Source organism: Lepus europaeus, chromosome 9 (assembly GCF_033115175.1).
Source record: "Lepus europaeus isolate LE1 chromosome 9, mLepTim1.pri, whole genome shotgun sequence".
In the NCBI taxonomy this organism is placed as follows: domain Eukaryota; kingdom Metazoa; phylum Chordata; class Mammalia; order Lagomorpha; family Leporidae; genus Lepus; species Lepus europaeus.
Window position 1 is genome coordinate 119,273,731 of NC_084835.1, and position 22,823 is coordinate 119,296,553.

A 22,823-nucleotide genomic window follows, 5' to 3' on the forward strand; every position below is an offset into this window, starting at 1 on the left:
CAGAGAAGCAAGTATTTTTTTCATCCATTGTTCAACCTAAGGTCTGTTCCAAAATTTGGGTATTCACTCTTCTCAATTTTTCTATTCCATGTTGACCTTGAACTTTTTTAGAAAATAGAACTCTGAGGAGTGGGCATTTGGATGCAGCAGATTAATCTGCTATTTGGGATGCCCACATCCCAACTTGAAGTACTTGGGGTCAAGTCCTGCCTCTGCTTCTAACAGCAGCTTTCTGGTAATGTTCTTAGGAGACAGCAAATAATGACCTGAGTACTTGGAATCCTTCCACACGTGTGGAAGACTCATAGATGGAATTCCATGCTCCTGGCTTCAGGCTGGCCAAGCCCTGGCTGTTGAGGGCATTTTGGATAATAGAACTGAATGATGAAAAGTCTCTTATCTCTCTCTCTCTCTCTTCCTGTCATTCTATCTTTCCAATAAATAATAATTGATAAAGTAATTTCACAGATTTTTACAGAGTATATCTTTTGAATAGAAATACATTTCAAGTATGAGTAAACACAAAACAATTAGTCATGATAATAATAGCTTTCAAAATAGGAAATCAATTAATCATCAGTTGATCAATGTGTCTGGTCCTTGGTAATCGTTGTCCTCAACAACATCACTACCCACTGAGATGAGCGTTCTGCTGTTCTCTACACACTCAGACCAGTCAGTCAATCAAACCCTCTCCCTGCACATGGTTCCTCATGTGTAACTCATCATGCTTTGTGTCTACATTGGACTTCACCACATTTTACATTCAGGCGGATGACTGCCATTCTGCCAGGGTCACTCCACAGTTAGTGCAAAGAAAGAAAACACAAGTGTAGTTGGGTAGGAAAAATCTAAGTTCCATAAACAGAAATGCTCTTAAGCATGTATGAGATGGAGAGATTAAGCAACACAGTCATTGTGTCAGATAGTGTGATTATGCAAATATCCACACTAAAAAAACAATGTATGTGGGCTTCAGAAGAACACTTGCTGTCATCCCACTGGGGTCAGCAGGCGATGTTAGCTACTGTTGTATCCATGTAAGCATTTGCCTTAATGAGACCTGGCTCTACAGTTACTAAGCCAGGGTTCGGTTCCTAAATTATTCCCCAGGTATCCTCACAACATTGCCTCATCAATCAGAGTCCTCGTCTGTGCCTCCTTTCCTTGAAATCTGAAGTAACTTCACCATATATTCACCTGATGTGAAACAAAAGACAAACCAAGAACATATGAAGAACAAAGGACAAGAATGCAAACCTGATCTCCTTTGGCTACATTTTAGATTGAAAAATACAAATAAGGAAGAAGGTTGCCTTTGTACATGCTATATTTTTCTGATTTATTTTAGCTACTTTAATTACCAGGCTTTTCCTTCATCATTAATAATGGGGAAACCATCGATGGAGTCTGTGTATTTATATGTTATTATTCCACCCTGCCACGTTTCCTGAAGAGGGTATATTAGAATGAATAATGCCAGGGAGTAAATATTTCATAAAACATACCTTCCCAAGAGGATCTCTACTTTCTATTATGCATAAAGCTTCTCAGTAGATCATTTTTAATGAACTAAATGAGTCTCCTTTTATGGAAGAAACAAAATTTAACCTTAATATTGACTGTAAGGTGATAGCTAATTTACTACAATAGTATATACATTTCTCTATCTCATGTTTTAATGTTTATGTCTACATTATTTTCCCTTTTGAAAAATCAGATTTATTTGTTGAAAGACATGAGTTTTTGAGAAATACTTTTGAATTACCAATAATCCATTACTACAAAATATTTATGTCAATTTATATTCCCACTGGATTACTCATCAGCTCATTTCTGATTATTATTGATTTTTTTTCAGTTTTTACTTTTGGCGTTTTCATAGCAAAAATATGTCAATAATTTTAATATTTATTTATCATTTTTGATCATTAATGAAATTTGATTTCCTCTAGTCTCCTTGTTTGGAAAATTTCTTTTTTTATTCATTTATTTGAAAGGGAGAGTGAGAGAGAGGACAGAGAAAGAAAGAGATCTTCCATCTGGTGATAGATTTCCCATATATACACATTGGTCAGGTCTGGGCCAGGCGGAAGCCAAGAGCCAGGATCCTTGAACTCTATCTGGGTATGCTATGCACTTGGGACATTCTCTGCTGCTTTTCCTGACATTTTAGCAAGGACCTGGATAAGATGTGCAGCCCGGATTTGAACTAGCACCTGAATATGAGTGTCTACAGGCAGAGACTTAACTCGCTGTGCCACAACGTTGGCCCCCTGAACAATTGTTCTTTGTGAGGTCTTGCATACTGGTGGTGTACTCATTTTCCTGTGAAAATTTTTCTTCTTTTCTGATTAGCTATTAAATATTCTATTAAAATGATTATTCAGGGATATTGAGTTGATGCTTACATCTCTAGTCTTCCATTTCTTTTCCTCATTTTTATCCTTTATATTTTATATTACATTTGGATATTTATGAGAAATAAAAACTTGTGCATTAAACTTTTTTGCTATGAAATCTACCAACGTGAGGTATTGTGTGCCCCTGATATTATCAGTTGTTTTGTACTTGTTGTCTTGTTTGCATGCTCTAACGAGAGAGTATTTTACCACAATTACTCTAGGACTGACTTATGTTTATACACCTAGATTATTTCTGTTCATAAAATATTCAATATGCATAAATATTTAGTAACATGAGATTTCTTATTTAACTTGTTCATTAGGTCTCAAGTTATCTGTCATTTCTCCTCTATTTCAAAATTCCTGTGTCAATTATAAAGAACTCATTGGCCTCTGCTGGGATAAATGATTAAATGACCACATATATAGCAGTTACAGTTAAGAGGATTCATTTCAATATCTCAATTACGTGGAGACTTGTGGCTATCCCTGTACCAAGGACAAAGTTTTCTTTATTGGCAAGTCCAGCCTACATAACAGTGATCCAGCAAAGGAACATGGCCGACTGAGCAAAAACAAAAGCAAAAGAAAGTAAAACACAAAAACAAGACCTGGGAAGAATGAACATGTGTATTAACAACATATAGCCACTTCTCTCCATTCCCTCCAAGGCCACAGAAGCGTTCTTCATGGCATTTTATTTGAATGGCTCATGCTCTCTCCTGAATGATCTCACTGCTTTCTGTCTTGTACTTTCTGTACCACTTTAACACACTAGTACTCTGATCCCATTTTTAACAGCACAGATTTAATAATGATTTTAGTTATTTAAGAGGTCCCCATTGTTTTAAGACAGCATTCTAACCCCTATACTGGGAAGAGCAGTTATGAACTTCTCTCCTCTGCAACACAGCTCAAAGTCAAATTATGTCAACATTCCTGGATTTATTAGGATGGGACCAGATGTCTCTCACCTGTTGACAGGAACAGGATTCTCCACCAAAAATACTTTAAATGCAACTTATTTCCCCACCCCAGTATTCTGAATTGAACTTCAGGACAACATTTATCACAGTCTATTATGTTGGTTTGTCCCTATTCTTCTTCCAAATGTGTATTTCCTGAGGACAGGGTGTGCATTGTTCATCGTTGAGACAAATGTAGACTATTCATCCAAGAGTAAGGACTCAGAGCATCTTTGTTGAGGTAATGATGGATGTACAAGTGCAGGAAGACACCGTGAGCAGAGAACATCCTATCCATGACTGGAGTTTCCATGAAGGCACTTCTGCAGACCTTCATTAAGCCTCTCCTCCTCCCTTTTATTTATTTATTTTTTTTTTACTTTCCACTAAAAATAATCATTTAGTTGATTAGTGAAATTAAAGAGAAGATAAACAGACTATTGCATTCGTCCTCAAATCCTGATGTCCAAGTTATGATTGGAGTATTTGTTCGGGATGTGCTTTTACACCTGCTCTCTCCAGAGCAGTTTCTTATCTGCTTCCAAGGACTGCTCAGCTCTCCTGCTAGGTGGATAAAAACTAAACGACCTTATCGCACAATATCCTGCTTTCCACTGTTGCCAATTAAAGCTGACTTCTGTCCATCCATCTGATCATGTGCTGGTCTTTCAATTTGTTGTGAACTCAATATAGAAGGAAGGGAATTATTTTACTAGACTCAAATTCAAACAACACTCTTTGAAATTTTTCTACGTTTGATAAAATTTTATTAATATTCACACAACATTTTCATAAGCAAGTGTATATAAGGTAGTGTGTTTTGCTGCCATATTTTCATGCCAATGACAGAAATCAATTAGGAGTTACTGGAAATTGATAACTGCAGAAAAGACTATACACCTGAAATCGGACAAGACTCTCTAAATTTTATACTGGAATGTGGCTCCTTAAAGTTCCCTAGAAATACTATCCGGGGTGCCACATGTACTACTGGAATTTGGGGTACCATACAATTTCACCATGGGCTTATTACTAAATCCCCGATATTAATAAGCCCAAAAGGGTTCTTGCTTAATATTTAGAGAAGAATTCTAAATACCGGCACAGATAAACAAAGCAGCATGGTACATTTTAAGCTTTTATTTAGTGAGTAAGATGCATAGGAGAATGAGAGCTTTATTTAAGAGAGAGAGGTGAATGGGGGTTCATACCAAGCACCAGGAACCAGCCACTAGGATGAGCATCTAGGCCAGGAAGCCTAGAGCACATGGCCAGGAGGCCACATGCCCTGGAGGCGTGGGACTACAGCAAGCCCCTTCCTAGGAAGAGGCCAGGGAAAAAGAGCCGGGCCGGGGCCGGCACACTGTGGCCCGGCTTTTAACCCACTTCCAAAGGGGAGTGGTTAATTAACCTGATTGGCTGGTGGGCACCCAGGTGTGGCCAGGTAGGGGAATGAGGCCACACAGGGGCATGTCAAAGGCATCAGGTAGGGGCATGAGGTCACACAGGGGCGTGGCGAAGGTGTGGTCTTCCAGTTCACAAATCTGATCAATTTCAACCTGTATGCCTGCCTACTTCACACCTATTAGATGAAGTTTGAGAATTACTTAAGTCCTCTTGTTACACAGTTCTGCAGAAGAAAAAGCTGACACACTAAGGGGTAAAGTGACAAGTTAGCATAAGGATCCAGGAGCAATTCACTTACTTTCCCTCACTCTCTTGATTGTAGAGGGCCTCTCAGAAGTGCATTTGCTGTGGATTCACTTTTATGTCTACACCACCAAGTTGCCCTCTCACATAAAATGCAAACAGCATGCTTAATGTAGAAGTAAATGAAAATGAGCAGCAGTATTATTTACCAGAAACTGATTTAGTTTGTAGAAATAATGCAAAAAGGGTACACTACCACTCATGGAAATGAACGTCCCCTCAACCTTTTACAGCAAATTTGCAAACAAAAAGAACAAATATTAAAGGAAAATAAGTTAATTTACTATACAACTATATATTCATATACTTATATGTGTAAAATGAAGAAAATCATCCACAATAATATTTTCAATAATAAATTTGAATATTTTAGGGTGTATATATTTTATGGACATAGGTCCAGCATGATAAACAAGGGGACAGTCAGCAAAATTTCTGTGGGAGATATTTTAGTAATTCAGGGCAGCAGGCTCAAAATGTTAATACTTTGCATCAACATGTTTACTCTTAGATCTCTGTAGACTGGAGCTTGGTTGACCCAATCGGTGTGTGTCTGTGCTTACTTGCCAGCATTGGCTGTGGTCTGGTCTACTTCCTCTATGTCCTCATTTATTTGGACCAGTGACTCTCCTGGTCATGTTCCTGTGTCAGAGAGAGATACAAGAGGAAAAAACAAAATAACTGAAACATATTTCAAATTACTATTTTCCTCATTTTATGTCTTTTAATGACATTAATCAGGGGCCATCGTGTAGCATAGCAGGTAAAGCCACTACCTGTGATGCCAGCATCCCATATGAGCACTAGTTCGAGCCCCAGCTGCTCCACTTCTGATTCAGCTCCCTACTAATGCACCTGAGAAAGCAGTGGAAGATGACTGAAGTCCTTGTGCCCCTGCACTCAGTTGTAGACCCATAAGAAGCTACTGGCTCCTGGCTTCAATCTGGCCCAACTCCAGTTGTTGATGCTATTTGGAGGAGTGAACCAACAGATGGAAGATACGTCTCTCTTTCTCGAATTCTGCCTTTCAAATAAATTAAGTGAATCTTAAAAAAAAACATGTTATTAAAAATTAATCAGAGAAAAGTCATGTGCCTAGCTTCTATTCTTGTGGGAGTAACTCCACAGTTACATGACAAGAAATTAAAGAATAGCAAATAATAATGTTGTCTACCATAGTTGTATATCTGGAGTGGGAGGAAATGAACTGATCTTATTCTTACATGTTTTTTCAAAGGGATATTGATTAGTAAATGCCATAAGATTAAAAGGTAGTGCGTACTGGGGTTAGATGCCAACCTGATCTCTATGATTCCCAAATTCAGGCTTTCACTACTTACATGTATTATTTCTCTACTCACATTTAAAGGCATATGTTTTCCCACTCTACTATAATTAGAAACATATTACCTGCTTATATATATTACCTGCTTTTATATATATATATACATATATATATATATATATTCTTCTGAAAGATATAACATGTTTTCTTAATTTTTATGGTTGATATAGATATTTTGGAGTATTATTGCAATGGTTTCAGTACTCCTTAGTATCTTGTCTTTTATTTTTTACCTTTTTTGAGCTATCTTGCCTTTTAAGAAAAATATCATTGTTTCAGGAGGCTGAAATCAAGGTATGAAAATCACCTTCTGGAAAATGCTTCAAATGCCTCTGTTACAAGTCTACCGAGAGTCAAGTCAGTTTTTTTTTGAGTAGTTAAGAGAGTCCATGTGTATTTTTATGGCACAGCTCCTAACAGGAAGCGATGAATCATCACAGCCACTTCACTGGGTTGTGAACATTAGGTAGCAACAATAGTTTTTAAGACCAGAGTTGGATACACCTGATTCTAAACCCAGCCCATGCTTTACTCTGTTGCTCAGGAGCTATTTACGTCTCTGTCCTATGAAAAGCATACAGTGCGAATGCTAATACTTATCCCTGATGACTCTCCTTATGCAAAGTAGCTGTCACAGAACACATTTAATTGGTCATATTAAACCAAAATCTTCCTTGACATTTAGGAAAAAATCATAAAATCAGAAATTCAAAATTATCTGCTTCATATGATTATATATTTATATGGTAGCTATTTCTCTTGCATTTTACTACTGAATACTATAATGTAGTCCATATATAATTTGATGCTTAAACCGAATAAAAAGCAAATAATAGGGAGCACTCCATCAGAATGAAAATCAAAATGCTAAACATGAGCAAACATGAATTAAAAAATGAGGGACAAAAAGATTCAATCAATGGACAGCTGTTCAGTGAATGGACACAAGATGACTAAATAAAAATCAGTCACCATTTTAAATGTTTATGTACTTATTTTCATCTTCTTGAAAGAGTAAGAGAAAGAGAGAGAGGGATCTCTTCCTTTCCCTCATTCACTCCACAAATTCTTGCAACAGCCTAGCAATGCCAGACTGAAACCAGGAGCTTAGAACTCCATCAGGGTTACCCATCACCTAATGCTTCCCAGGATACATTAGCAAAAAGCTGGAACCAAAGCAGAGTAGCTGGAGCTCAAACTGGCAGTCCACAGTGGGATGAGAATGTCTCAAGTGCAAGCTTGCCAGCTGTATCACAACACCCATCTCAGTTATTATATTTTAACAACAGGACAAAAAATAATGTCTCATGGGAACAAAAGTTGTCGAAGTAGAAGAGTCCAAATGATGATGCAATTTGAATGCAAAATGAAAACCAAAACAACGTGGCCTCACTTCACAAAGCAAAGTAGTCACCAGAACCTCACCAGCTTCCTAGGCCAGACTCGAAGCCACTGGGGACCGTGGAATTCTTCCTCAGTCAAAGCCATCAATGCTCGGGGCTATGGCAGCTGCCCCTCTTCTTCATCTTCTTCTTCTTTTTTAAATATTTACTTATTTATATGAAAGTCAGTTATAGAGAAGGAGAGGCAGAGGCAGAGAGAGAGAGCAAGATCCTCCATCTGCTGGTACACTCCCCAAATAGCTGCAGTGGCCAAAGCTGGGCCGATCCACAACCAGGAGCCCTGAGTTTCCTCCACTGCTTTCCTAGGAGCATCAGCAGAGAGCTAGACTTAAGTGAAGCAGCCAGGACTCAAAGCCACAGCCACGTGCAATGCCAGTGCTGCAGGCAGCGGCCTCACTCACTATGCCACAGTGCTGGCCTACTTGTTCTCTTCTTTCCCTGCGAAGGTGGCACTTCCCATCTGGGACCCAGTCATATCGATGGCGTCTGTGAGTCTGTCCTCCTTCCTCACCACTCCACAGAGTCTCTGTTTTGTTCTGTCCATTCGCCACTGAACACATCTCTCAGTCCCCTGGGAACACGGTCCTTCCTTTTGTTTTTCTGGTACCTTTCTGTGCCTGGGCCAGTGCTGCTTCTCGTTATCCAGCCATCTTGGATCTCTATAATACTTTCTGTCATGCCCAGAATGCTTGCTTTCTTTCCACACCTCCACTAACCACACATTACCATCATAACACACTAAAACATGGTTCTTTTTGAACACTCATTTGATGAATATTGGCTTTGAATATTCTTCTCTATATCAAGTAACTATTGCACATTTTTATTTTGTGAAATGTCTTCTCCCTGTTTGCCATATGGGTGTCATTCTTTTTTAATGTGTTAGCAATATTTTCTGTGTAAGAATCTATCTAGCTTTCCCATCTTGCAAGGTGGAGGGTGAATAAGCTCCAGGTCCAAAGCTGGACACCAAGAAGCAATCTCCAGCCAAGAGGGCAGATAATGCCAGCAGCAAAGTTAAAAAGAACCTCAAGAGTAAAAGGCCCAAGAAGAAAAAGCCCCATTTCAGCCTAAACCCGGTGCTCTTGAGACGGCTTGGCAGACACTCCTGTTGTGCCAAGTATTCCAGGAAGGCCTTGTACAAGGGGAAGCAGGCAGCTCCCAAATCCAAGTTTGAAAAGAAGGAGAAGGTTCTTGCTACTGTCACAAAACCAGGACAAGAATGGTGGCTTCTCCAATGTCTCCACACCATCTCACCAACGATGCTCCTGGAAAACTTGATCTATGGCAAAAAGCCCTTCCGTCAGCACGTGAGGAATCTGCAGCCCAGTGTCACCCTGGGGACATTCTGATCTTCCCTGGGAGCCACAGAGGCAACAGGGTGGTTTCTCCGAAGCAGCTGAGCGATGGTTTGCTGCTGTGACTGGACCTCTTTCCCTTGATTGGGTTCCTCTGTGTAGAACATACCAAAAAGCTCTCATCACTACCTCCACAAAAATCGATATTGCAGTGTGAAAATCCCAAAGCATCTCAATGACGCTTATTTCAAGAAGTAGCTGTGGAGGCCCAGACACCAGAAAGGTGAGCTCTTCACCACGGAGAAAGAGAATTATGAGATAACAGAACAACTCAAGGTTGATCAAAATTCTGTGGGTTCACAAATGTTGCCACAAATCCAGGCTGTTCCTCAGCTCCAGCACCATGTACCACCTGGTTTGCTCTAACGAGTAGAATTTACCCTCACAAATGGGTAGTCTGAATTTCATACAAGAATCTCACTAACTAACAACAGCAATAAAAACAAACAACAGAATCCATCTAGGGAGCTGGTGCTGTTGGCATAGAAGGTTAAGCCTCACTTGCAGGGCTGGCAGGTTCTCTCTCTCTCTCTCTCTCTTTCAAATAAATGAATTAATAAATATTGTTTAAAAAAACTGAATACACTTAGGGGTGGGCGTTGTGGCACATTGTGTTAAGCTAACACCTACAGCACCCACCATCCCATATCGGTGTCATTTTGAGTCCCAGCTGTTCAATTTCTGATCCAGCTCACTGCTAATGAACCTGGGAAAGCAGTGAAATATGGCCCAAGTTCTTGAGCCTCTACCACCCATGTGGGAGACCAGGATGGAGTTCCTGGCTCCTGTCTTCAGCCTGGCCCAGCACAGGCCTTTGTGGCCATTTGCTCAGTGAATTAGCAGATAGAAGATCGCTCTGTAACTCTGCCTTTCAAACAAATAAATAAACCTTATTTAAAAATGAATCCATCTATCATTTCTCTTTGACATGAGAGAGAAATTTTTTTCAAAAATGACCCTGGTCTTTTATATTTATTGCAAAATTTAAGAAATATTTAAAAATGTTGTTATCAATGCTAGATTTGAAATTTATCACTATGTGTTCAGCTAAGGTTGCTCAATAACCTTAAATATGATACTCTGGTTTCTCTTCAGATCATATAAACCTTACCAATAACCTTAAATATGGTTATACTTCAAATTATTTAATTATTTAATCATGTGGCTTTCACTGAGATCCATTTAAATTTAAGAAAAACATGCTTAAAATATATCATCTTGAAACAAAGATGCATTGACTCATTTATGCTAATCTTTTACCCCGTTGTACACTCTCATCTGATTATGTATAGTCAATATATGTCCCTATGTTTATTTTCATTTACAATATTTGTATAACTGTGATTGAGTAGAATTTTTATTCTGTATGAAAAAGTCACTTATTTTGTAAGTAGAATAATTATTGAATTATTTCATGTTAATATTGTCATCATCAATTTAAAATATGCATTTCTTTTATATTGTTTGCCTAATTGAACTGATCAGAAATTTCTGGATATTACTGATTGTTTTTAAGGGTTAGGGAAACCATGTTTTCATTCATCTCTCATTGGCATGCTTCTCTTTCCTCACTATCCACATTTTGCGCCTTGGTCAACACTTACATCGTGCTGAGAAAGAATTCCTCTGTTCTTGGCCCATAGATTTTTTTTGTCAGTTCTGCTTTTTCAGTAAAAATTTATGTATGTTTTCTATTTTGACCACTTAGCATTATAAAATATATTTAGTTAATTTCCTAATTCTAAACAATTCCTACCTTTCCAAGATAAATCATACTTTGGGTGCATTATTCATGTGATATTTTATTTGATTCTATGTGTTGATGTTTTATTTATAGCTTTGTATCAATATTTATGAGTAAAATATTCCTTCCACTCCATCCTTACCAGTATAGCACTGCTTTATAAATGTACTGAAAGTTATCTTTTCCTTTTCTTTCATTGAACCATTAAAAACCATAGGTGAATTAAATTAACTACACCATTTAATTTGGAAGAACTCACACATAGAACCGTCTAGGTGTGGAGAGATTGAGGGAAGAAGCTGAGTGAAAGTGTGCTAATTGTTTCAAGACTTGTACTTACTTGTACTTTTAATATCTTCTTGATCTATTTTCCTCCAGTATCACCTTTTATCTTGTATATTTAGTAAGAAAATAATATATGTCTATCTGTTCTTGGTTAAAACAAGCTCAGAGCAAGTGCTAATCACTCTTCTGAATTCTCAGAGTAACTATGAGATGAAAAATCTCTCTTCCCTCAGGGAACTTACATTCCAGATCATCACGGTAGATAAGCAAGAAAATACCAGAGCAAAGGAAATCAACATAGAGTGGTGGAGAGTGACCTCAGAACATTACATTAAGAAGGGTGTTCAGGAAATCTGTTCCAACGAGGAGATATTGGAGCAAATCACTAAGAGTAGGTGAAGCAAAACATCTCAGTGAAGAAAAGATGTTGAAAATAATTTTCCAATGAGCAGGAAAAATTGCTAGTCCATCCATAAAAAAAAAATGACATTGGATATCCTGAGAATCAATGTGAATAATTCATCCAGTAAAAGGGCATCTGTCATTTCACTACATCCTACCCAATGGATATTCCAGGGTTGCTGGACCTCTCATTCCTGCAAACACGTATTTAAATAAGACATATCACTACTGCATACCAGAGTAATAAATTGCATACTCACACATTTGGCCCTACACTGTTCACATTGTTTGTAAATACTCCAACCATAACCAGTTTTAAACATATTGGTTACACAGAACAACTATTGTATTGCTTCATTCACTTTTCTTTTGAAGTAACTTACATTGCTTATGAGTAAATATCCTCGGGTTATAATTTTGCAATAGCAACCTACTATGAGATGTTGAGTACTAAATTATTCCATTGACAATTCTTTGGTTTAACATCATGATATAGTTCCCAGAGTACTATTCTACCTTTACCATGTGGCCACACAATGAGGTTGAAATATGTGTTGAAAACCAGAACTCGTCAGGCGCCATGGCTCAATAGGCTAATCCTCCGCCTAGCAGCACCTGCACACCGGTTTCTATTCCCGGTCGGGGTGCCAGATTCTGTCCCGGTTGCCCCTCTTCCAGGCCAGCTCTCTGCTGTGGCCCGGGAGTGCAGTGGAGGATGGCCCAAGTGCTTGGGCCCTGCACCCCATGGGAGACCAGGAGAAGCACCTGGCTCCTGGCTTCGGATCAGTGCAGTGTGCCAGCCACAGCGTGCTGGCCACAGCGGCCATTGGAGGGTGAACCAACAGCAAAAAAAGGAAGACCTTTCTCTCTGTCTCTCTCTCTCACTGTCCACTCTGCCTGTCAAAAAAAAAAAAAAAAAAAAGAAAGAAAGAAAGAAAGAAAGAAAGAAAGAAAGAAAGAAAGAAAGAAAGAAAGAAAATATAAAAAAAAGAAAAACTCATCTATTTTTAGAACCCTTTATATTCTAATTGGCTTACATACTACCAGTTAAACTAAGCACCCTCAGTAGTAAGAATTCTATAAGAAAACAATTTATACATTGATATTATCTAGAAAATAGGAGTCTTTGGATAATATGTTTACAACTATATATAATATATATATATGGCTATATATTTACATATATGGGATTATATTATTATATGAGTTTTTTATGGTTGGCTTTTAAACTTTTGAAGCTGTTCAAACTCTTTCTGGACTATATTTATTCATGTCATCATATTCACTTTTTCTCATATTATTTTGCATTATTGCAGTTGAGATGTGTTGAAAGAGAATGCATGTGTTTTTCATGTATGTGTATGTATGTGTGTGTGAGAGAGTATGAGTAATGGAATGTAATATAAGGTAGAAAAAGGAACTTAACCTACTTTTAACTGTATTTCAAAACCACTTGAGAATACACAAAAACATCATTCATTATATTGTTATTGGAACGTTAGGCGAATTATATTTCATGTGATTTTGATGCTGTTCCTTCTGATAAGCCGTAATTCATTAATAAACCTAACAAGATCTTACCATCATAGGTGATGAAAGTAATGAGTTAGACAGTCATTAACTGTGAACACACTTTTGTACTTTTAATGAAATAGAAGGATCAATGGAAATCCAACATAGCGACTCTTGGGTGGATATACTGCTTATGAGCTTTAGATTGAAAATATAAAACATAAAAAGAAAAGGTGCAAAGAATCATTTCACCCTGTTATTCATGCATGTCTAATGCCATTTACACTTCCATTTGCTTGATGGAGTTGTTCATTTTTTTTATTTCCTGTTTGGGTGGAAGGAGTACCACAGCCTCCACAACGTGTCCTGGGAGCAGAGAATGAGAACAGCAGTTGGAGGCAGGCAACTCCTGTCACACTGGATATTGTCAGTGCCAGATATTTTAGCAAAGAATTATTTCTGACTAATTTCTTTTCTAGAGAGACTCTTTTATTAATTATCTTTTGTCTGTCCTGCAGTGAAGTGCAAACATTTAAAAATGGCCTTGAGGAGTGTTTGCAGTTAATTAGAGTATATTTGGCTCCTGAGTGGATCTTTCTCCTACCTGCTCAAGGCCAGATGTCATTGCAAAAGAGCTGCATGCTAGGAACTGTATCCCAGACTCAAAAACAATGGCATCTATCTCCCTCCATTTGTGAAGAGAAAGAATAGTTGTTTTTTATTTTTTTAATCAAGCAGAGCTAAAGATAAATCAATATTTTCTTATTTTGCCAAATCTTGAAATATTTGTGCCTTAGGTAAAAAATGTGTTCCTGGTGTAGACAGACAGGTGCTTTTTAAAAATAAGGTTGTATTTATGATAAAACTATAAAAGCCATCGTATTTGCAAACCTAATTTACTTTTTGTCCAGGTTGAGGCTCCCTATTATCTTCTTTATCCGAGTGAGGGAAATGCTTGCCATGCTTTGCTTTCATATTTTCATCTGCGGAAAAAGATCAAAAGGTGGAAAAAAACCTACTTGCACCAGACACACGGTTGTGTGGCATGTAACTCTCCAACAAATAGCTATTTGCTATCAAAATGAAATTGAATTGAGGTGATTCAATAAGGTTTAGTCTTCATCACTCACTGAAAACTTCTTCCATGTTTTAGTCACTGCTTTTTCTGTTCATTCTTTTCGCTGTGTGCTTAGCCATAGGAACCATGAACCCGATAGAGACAGGAAGAAAATCCTCAGGTCATCGTTCAGAGAGCTGATGAGCACAATCTTGTGGGACCCAGTGCAGCCCCCTCAGCCCAGAGCTACTTTACATTTTTACCTATAACTCATTCAGGGGGCTCTGCTTTGACTTTTAGAGATTGTCACATCAAATTTGCTTGGAATAATTTACTGAGGCCTGGCTTTTGCTATAAGTGAGAAGGGAAGCAAACTTTGAGAAAGGACTTTGAGTTCATCTGATTGACAGATGGGAGAGAGGTTCGAGATAATCATTTTCTCAGTCTTCGATGACAGCATAGATGGAGATGTCACTAAGGGAAACGGGAGACAATGGAGAACTGTGTGCTGCAGAGGTGATGTGGAGAAGGTGAGAACATATTTGAAACTGCAGACTCATTTTGTGATCTACTATTTCCTATGCCTATGAGAAAACGGGCTATGTCCATTAGGAATTTCCATCGCATAAGTGATAATTTGCTTTTAACTTTTTTTTTAACTTTTATTTAATGAATATAAATTTCCAGTGTACAGCTTATGGATTACAATGGCTTCCCCCTCCCATAACTTCCCTCCCACCCGCAACCCTCCCCTCTCCTACTCCCTCTCTCCTTCCATTCACATCAAGATTCATTTTCAATTCTCTTTATATACAGAAGATCAATTTAGTATAAAGATTTCAACAGTTTGCACCCACATAGAAACACAAAGTGAAACATACTGTTTGAGTACTAGTTATAGCATTGAATTACAATGTACAGCACATTAAGGACAGAGATCCCAGGTGAGGAGCAAGTGCACAGTGGCTCCTGTTGTTGACCCAACAAATTGACACTCTAGTTTATGGTGCCAGTAACCACCCTAGGCTGTCGTCATGAGTTGCCAAGGCTATGGAAGCCTTCCAAGTTTGCTGACTCTGATCATATTTAGACAAGGTCATAAAAGACAGAGTGTCTTTTTTCCTTCTTCCTGATACTCTAAAAGTAATATCAAGCTCCACCTAGCAAATATCTGAGGAGAAAAATACCTGGAGCGATGCTTCCTCAAAACATCACGTCCTCCCTCCTGAAACAGCCTGGCACTCCTGCTGCTACTCTCCTTGATGTCTGAGCATTCGGGGTGATATTTCAGCAGCAGGAAAACAGTGTGCACAGTGGCCACACTGGTCATCCTCTGTCCTCTTCACCTGGGGATTGTGCAGCTGGGAGCAGCATGGTCTATTCACTCTTTAGCGAAATCTACCATTCCTTTATCCTCCTTGTGCCAAAATCGCAGTTTCAAATAGCAGCTGATGAAATTTGAAAGTCATTTTTCATGCATAAAGACTAGTTTCAAACTTTACTATTATCTTTATGTGCTGTTTCAAGAAAATTAGCTGCGGGACTGTAAGCTAATCACTGATTTTCGGTGTGGGTTACAGATAATGTGCACTATCATTTCTGAGCAAAGGATCCTAGAAAGTTCTTGGGAGCAAATTCTGCTACAGGCATGTGTGTAGAAGAAAAGAAAAGTGCGTCAAAATCTGAACACATTGGTTCATCATTTTCATTTCACTCATTTGAGATGTTTGTGAGAAAATATTCCAAGCATTGTAATATTTTCTACCCTCATCTTAGAATGATGACACAAAAAAAGATGTTAGGATGAGTACAAGTTGGGTGTCACCAGGTGGTAGAACATGTGACGGACAAGGAAGTCTTTGCTACAGAAATGCAGGAAGGAGTCTCTCTCACTTTTCTGTTTCAGTTGTATCGAATGTAATGGCCAGCACCAGAATGAATTGATTATAGCTCTGAACTCAGCTTCATAGGAATAAGGTAAGGGCACTGGTGGGCCTGTTTTGTTCTGCAGGCTCTTGGGGGAGATCTATTCACTGTCCTATTCTAGCTTCTAGAGGTTGCCCCCATTCCAAGGCTGGAGGCTTCTCTAAGAAGCTGCACGCATCATGTGGCCCAGGGCTTCTCTTAGAGGCTGCCCTCACCAGAAGCTCATAGCCTCTTCCTGTATCTCCAAAACCACACACATGGCCTAGTCCCTCCTCTCTGACCTCTATTTCCACCTTAACATCGTTGCTGTCTGACTCTGATCCTCCAGCCTCCCTCTTATAAGAATGCTCAATATCACACTGGGCCCACAGACAATTCAGGGTAATTCCATCAAGTCCTTGGTTCAATCACATCAACAAGATCTCTTTCTCCCTATCAGGTAACCTACTTGCAGGCTCCAAAACGTAGACTTCTGTAGGGGAAGGAAGGTTTATTCAGCCAACCAGGTTTATGGACATTGCTAATGTTTGAAAGGAGTATTTTCTTACAAAATTATAGTGTCTATTTTTATTATGAGATATTTATCAGAGAAAAATCAGGGAAAATGTGCATGTGCTACAACCAAGGTTATTGAAATCTTAACATTTGACACATTGACTCAAAATCTTTTTTTTTTTTACAATTTTTCATTTATTTATTTGGAAGGCAGAGAGAGACATAGACAAAGTTTATTTCCCATATAACTGCAATATTTGGGAACCAGGAATACAATCATGATCTCTAATGACCTGGATAGCTGTCTAGGAGTTTATATCCTTTGGGTTATGAGGAACTTTATTTGCAAACATGTCAGTTAGTGACCAATGACCTCCTTGCAGTCAGATAGTTGGTATCTGGAGCTGTAGATCATGCTTTGCTTTTGGTTCCTCTGTCTTGTGTTTGAGTGGTGGAGGGCATTTTGTTCTGGGCATATATCACACATCAGGCTTGAGTCTCCCTCTACACATCAGGCTGAGTTTCCTGGACTGTTTGACCCAGGCTCTCTATCTCAGACTAAAGCTAACTGCCTCCAGTCTCTATCAATTCCCCTCTAAAGAGGTAACCCTAACTGTAATTAGGGAAAGAAAGAAGAAAGAAAGAAAGAAAGAAAGAAAGAAAGAAAGAAAGAAAGAAAGAAAGAAAGAAAGAAAGAAAGAAAGAAAGAAAGAAAGAGAAAGAAAGAAAGAAATTGTTTCCCCACTGGTCAAGGTGGAGCATCATTTGTTGTTGAATTACCCCAATGGGAGAAGAAATAAAATGGGTAAACCAGTGGATTATAAGAGGAATGAACAGCAGAGCTGTGAGGATAATGGCAAGAATCCTTAAGAAGGGAAACGACCAGGAAATCCTTGGAAATTGGTGGCCAGGATGTGTTGTTAACTTTCCTTGTTGAGAGTATGTAGTTAGGGGTCAATTTTTAGATCAGTGTGATGTTAGTTTCCAGCTGTTCTAAGTTGCTGATTTAAGTTCAACAGGTTTTATTAATTATAGTGCAAATGCCTCCCTGTTTCTCTGGTAGGTAGTCTAAGACAAGGCGATTTTCCATGACCACTCCTGTCAAAGAGTCTAGTGAGCGAGATAGCCCAGTATGGGGTGGCTTCCATACTTTGGAAAGCCTTTTCTAGTGACTGTGTCAGGGCCTGAAGAATCGACTCATGACATGTAAATTCTCCCCAGGGAGTGAGATCTGCAATAGAATATCTGCTCTGGCAATGATGGTTTTTCATGATAGGTGATAGGTTTTGACATTTTGTAAGATGAGTTTGCTTCTCGGGGTGAATATCCCCAAGGTGCATTCTCCTCCCACATGAGATTATCTAGGTGAGAAAAAACCAGTATCTCCTAGGTTTGTAATCCATCACTCAGGTGCCACGTAGCCAGACAAGTGTATGAGGGGTGTAGTGTTGGCAATTCCCTTTTGATGTCCCTTATAGTGTGTTATTTCTACTTCTGGCAGGAAGAAAATCTGAAGACAATGGCCTGCTAATCTCCTGGTGATACTTAATAGGAGATCTATTGATTGTGAGAAAGTGCCTCTCCTTCCAAATAACGGCATGAGCATGTATAAAAAAACAGGCACAATTCGAGTCTGTGAGTCTATATAGATATTAGCATTCTCATCCTTGTTCAGGTGTAGGGCCCTCATCAGGACTATTGGCACTGACAGTTGGGCTCTTGTAAATGAGAGGAGAGAAGAACTCTCAATGGCCCCTTCTAGGGTAACTGTTGTATATCTCATTTTGTGAGTTTCTTGTTCAAAGGCTTGCTTCGACATTTCTTCCCTCACCCTTCTACTCTCATCCATCTTCATCTTACACAGTATTTGAATCCCACAAACCTTCTACAACATATTTATTCTCTCATTTCTTCTTTCTACCCAAAACATTTCCTTTCCATCAAAATGCACTTTCTTAACTTTCTGTCACTAAGAATACATTCTAATGCATATAATTTCCTCGACAACTTTCTTTCCCACTCATTGCTTCCGTAGGATAAAATCTGGCCTAGATACTTCATTAACGGCTGGCAGAGTTGGGCCTTAGACTTTGAAACTCTCTTCCTAGACTTAGCCCCTCTCCTCTAGGAAGTTGAGAACAGCCTTACCATCCTCTCAGAGCACAGAGAATAACATCCACGTATTGCAGGGCAATGGCATGAAAATTGGAGCTCCCATCACTTCTTTCTCTGCTGCTTTGGAGGCTAAATAGCCCCTCCTTAATTTCCTTAGTTCCCACTGCTACCCTCAGCTTTGCTTATCTAGTCCAGCCTCTCTCTTAGTAAACCAGACACCCAAATGCTGACCTCCACTTTGTCTCTCCATAAGATTCCCGGAGAGTTTGCTGGACCTACTCATATCCAGATCCCCTTTTCACTGTAGGATCTTAAACAGATAAAGGAATAAATAGGAAAATTTTCAGATGACACTGATGATGTGTCTTCTAAAATGTGTCCTAGGGCCGGCATTGTGGCTCACTAGGTTAATCCTCCACCTGCGGTGCTGGCATCCAGTAGGGGCACCGGGCTCTAGTCCTGGTTGCTCCTCTTCCAGTCCAGATCTATGCTGTAGCCTGGGAAGGCAGTGGAGGATGGTCCAAGTGCTTGGGCCCCTGCATCCGCATGGGAGACCAGGAGGAAGCACCTGGCTCCTAGCTTCAGATCAGCGTAGCTCCAGCCATAGCAGTCATTTGAGGTGTGAACCAACAGAAGGAAGACCTTTCTCTCTGTTTCTCTGTCTCTCACTGTCTAACTATCTGTCAAACAAAAAAAAAAGTCTTAAAAATTGTGTCCTAGTTTCTTTGACCTCACTTGGAGGAATGAAATGCTACTCCTAAACCAAACTTTAGCATAACCAAAAGTCAAGCTGCTCTCCCAGCTGCAGAAATTCTTGTGTGTGGACTTTATGTGAAATTTGCTTCCTCACCTGACCATGGAAGCCAAGGACCCTGCAGGAAAACAGGCTGCTCCTCATGAGGAGCCTTTCCCAAAATGGAAATCAGATGACCAGGTCAGCAAATGAGAACAGAAGCAATTGATTGCTTCTGCCCTAGAGGGATTGGGCAGACCAGAACCAAGCCCCTGAACTACACCAAGCTACCTATGATAGACCAAGGCCCCAGGAAGTCTACCTCAGCCTTTCTAGAGTAGCCAAGAGAGATTCTGGTCAAGCACAGCTCCTTATCAGCTAACTGTGTAGAAAGACAGGCAATCTTAAAAGATAAGTTCATTACTCAATCATTCTCAGATATAAGAGGAGGGCTATTGGATCCAAGAGTACACTAGAAAATCTCCTAAAGACCACCATTTTGGTTTTTTATAATTGGAACCAAGAGGAGACTCAACAATGGGAGGTAAGAGACAAGAAAAATTTCACAGATCTGGTAGTGGCTTTACGTACACACCAACATGAGGACCCCCAGGAGTCTCCAAAATGCTATAGTGTGGTCAGACAGGACACTTCAAAATGGAATGTCTATATCCTTGTCATCAAAGAAAGTCCACCTGGCACTGCCCTATTTGTATGGGGATAATTGGGTGGGGTGTGCATGTGCAATTGCTCCCATAGAACAAATCCTCTCTGCTTGGTCCCCTCCTCAGATAACTCAACAGGACCAAAATGGCCCAGGGCTTCTCCTGTAGACTCCTACCACCCAGACAATTATCACTCAAGAGACCCAGATAATTCTAACAGTACAATGGAGAGAAGTAGGTTGCCTCCTAGACACTGGAGTCTCCTTTTCAGTCCTTCTCTCCAACCCTTTTTCCTTTATTATGACTGTGAGTGTTTCTAAGGAAACTTCTTAGTTGGCTATCTCACTCAGTTCATAAAGTATAGCTGGGATAATTTTTTCTATATACTTTCTTTTTTTAAAAAAAGATTTATTTATTATTTGAAAATCAGAGTTACATAGAGAAATAAGGAGAGGCAGAGAGAGAGAGAGAGAGGTTTTCCATATGATGGTTCACTCTCCAATTGGCTGCAACAGCCAGAACTGCTCTGATCCAAAGCCAGGAGCCAGCTCCTTCAGGTCTCCCATGTGGGTGCAGGGGCCCAAGGACTTGGGTCATCTTCCACTGCTTTCTCAGGCCAGAATAGAGAGCTGGATCAGAAGTGGAACAACCAGAACTCAAGCAGGCACGCATATGGGATGCCAGCACTGCAGGCAGTGGCTTTACCTGCTACACCACAGCACTGGCCCCTGCATCCCTTCCTGATCATACCAGGAAACTTCACAAGGGGGTATTTAACCTCTATAGCAGGAGGGAAAGAAGTGGTGGGAACTCTGACAGTGGCCAGGAGAGCTGGATCCACCTTGCAAAGTTGACAGAGTTCAGGTTTATCTGGGAGGAAAACAAACGTCCAGACATAGGGGACCTCAGACCAAAACCCTGCTCTGCAGCAGAACAACTCTAACTACTGGATAGTGCTGTGAACGATTCTTCCCTCCAGGGCCCAGGTTTCTGCATCTTCTAGATTGTATCTGGTCCATTCTTACAAAATTGGAACAGGCATTCTTTCTCCATTGTTGGGGGGAGTTGTCATGGAATCCCAGTGTCTGAGAATGAACTCCAAGGGAGTGCATGCCCCATGATCCATCTTAAATGAGAGGACAAAACCAAGTTAATCTCTAAGTTTCTGCCCCTACCCACTTGAGGCATCCCTCCAGTTCCTTTCCTGTTAAAGCAGAGCATCCTGGAACCCACAGAAAGGAGAGGTCAGAGAACAGGAGTAGATGCACGTACCTGTGCCTCCACGCTTCCCATGTATCCCTGAGATCCAAAATACTCAGATTTTGTGTTTGGTTAACTGTACTGATCTTTATGCCTGGATTTGTAACTAAGTCTTCCAAATGTCCTCTCTACAAGGGACATAAGGACAATAGAGTGTGAGGATGGGGCAAGGCCCTGGTGCCAGGTGGAGCTTGGAAGGATTTCCTGTCTCAGAGGGACCCCAGTGGACAAAGAGAGGAAGCCCCAGCCGGAGACCTCACGTACATGTGCAAGGAAGTGATATTGGTATTAGGGGAAATGCAAAGGGGGTCCTTCAGAATGGAGAGACTCTGCCAAGCAGCAATAGAGAGCATGGGCAAGGACAAGGTACCAGATGTCAGGAAGGTTGTAGTGGACCCTGTGGAGGAGGACACTAGAGGGGACCGAATTCACAGAGTGGACATTGGAAGGGAACTTCAAGGGAGAAGTGAAGTTGACAGCAAAAGAGGAGCTGTTGGGAAGATTCAAACTGATCATTGAAGATCAGGCACAGGAAAGAAGGGACAGTGGTCAGGCAGAGAGGGTGACCTAAGACATAATATATTTAAGGCAAAGCAACACGAAAGAGAAAAGAGAAGAGTACAGATTTCAGCCCATTACCCTAACAGGAGTCAGAGTCTGGATCTGATCAGGTGGCCTCCAGGTGACACAGGGCGCTACCCCAGCCAGAAGCCTCAGTTACTCCAAGACCTTATACTAATATCACACACTGGATAGATTTCCACAAAACAGAACTGAGACAGGCTATGAACAACATTTCTAGTGCCAAAAGTCAAAGACGGGGGGCGGCTCTGTGGCACAGCAGGTTAATCTTCTGCCTGCGGGGCCGGCATCTCACGTGGCCACTGATTCTAGTCTTGGCTGCTCCTCTTCCAATCCAGCTCTCTGCTATGGCCTGGGAAAGCTGTGGAAGATGGCCCAAGTCCTTGGGCCCCTGCACCCTCATGAGATACTTTGCAGGAACATGAACACAGAAGGGCAAGCAGAGGAGCAAGTTTATGAAAGCCATGAGGAAGCTCTCACCTAAGGGAGGGGACGGGCAGGGAGGCTGCCATTAGGGGGCATTGCCTGTGAGTTTATATCCCTTATGAGGAAGTTTGTACAAGATTTTGCAAATGTGCCATTTAATAATCAGTGGCCTTCTCCTTGTGGGGTTGTCAATCTTTGGCACTGGATGGGTCCAGGCAAATCCTATTTTGTTTTTGGCCCCTCTATCTTATTTTGGGGTAGTTGGGGAAGTTGTTCTTCATGTCAGACTTGAGTCTCCTGGACCCTTTGTCCCTGGCTCTCTTCCTCAGACCTCAGCTGATTCTCTCCTGCCTCTATCAGTGATAAACCCTGAATACTCCTTCTAGTTTTTATACACATTTTATTCAAGTAAACATCTAGGTACATTTACTGACA

General features: G+C 40.2%; 1 pseudogene; it reads left to right on the forward strand.

Moving 5' to 3' along the window:
* LOC133766394 (large ribosomal subunit protein eL6-like) overlaps positions 1 to 9,587 on the forward strand; it is a 152,588-nt pseudogene extending 143,001 nt beyond the window's left edge.
* Positions 9,588 to 22,823: the final 13,236 nt, after the last annotated feature.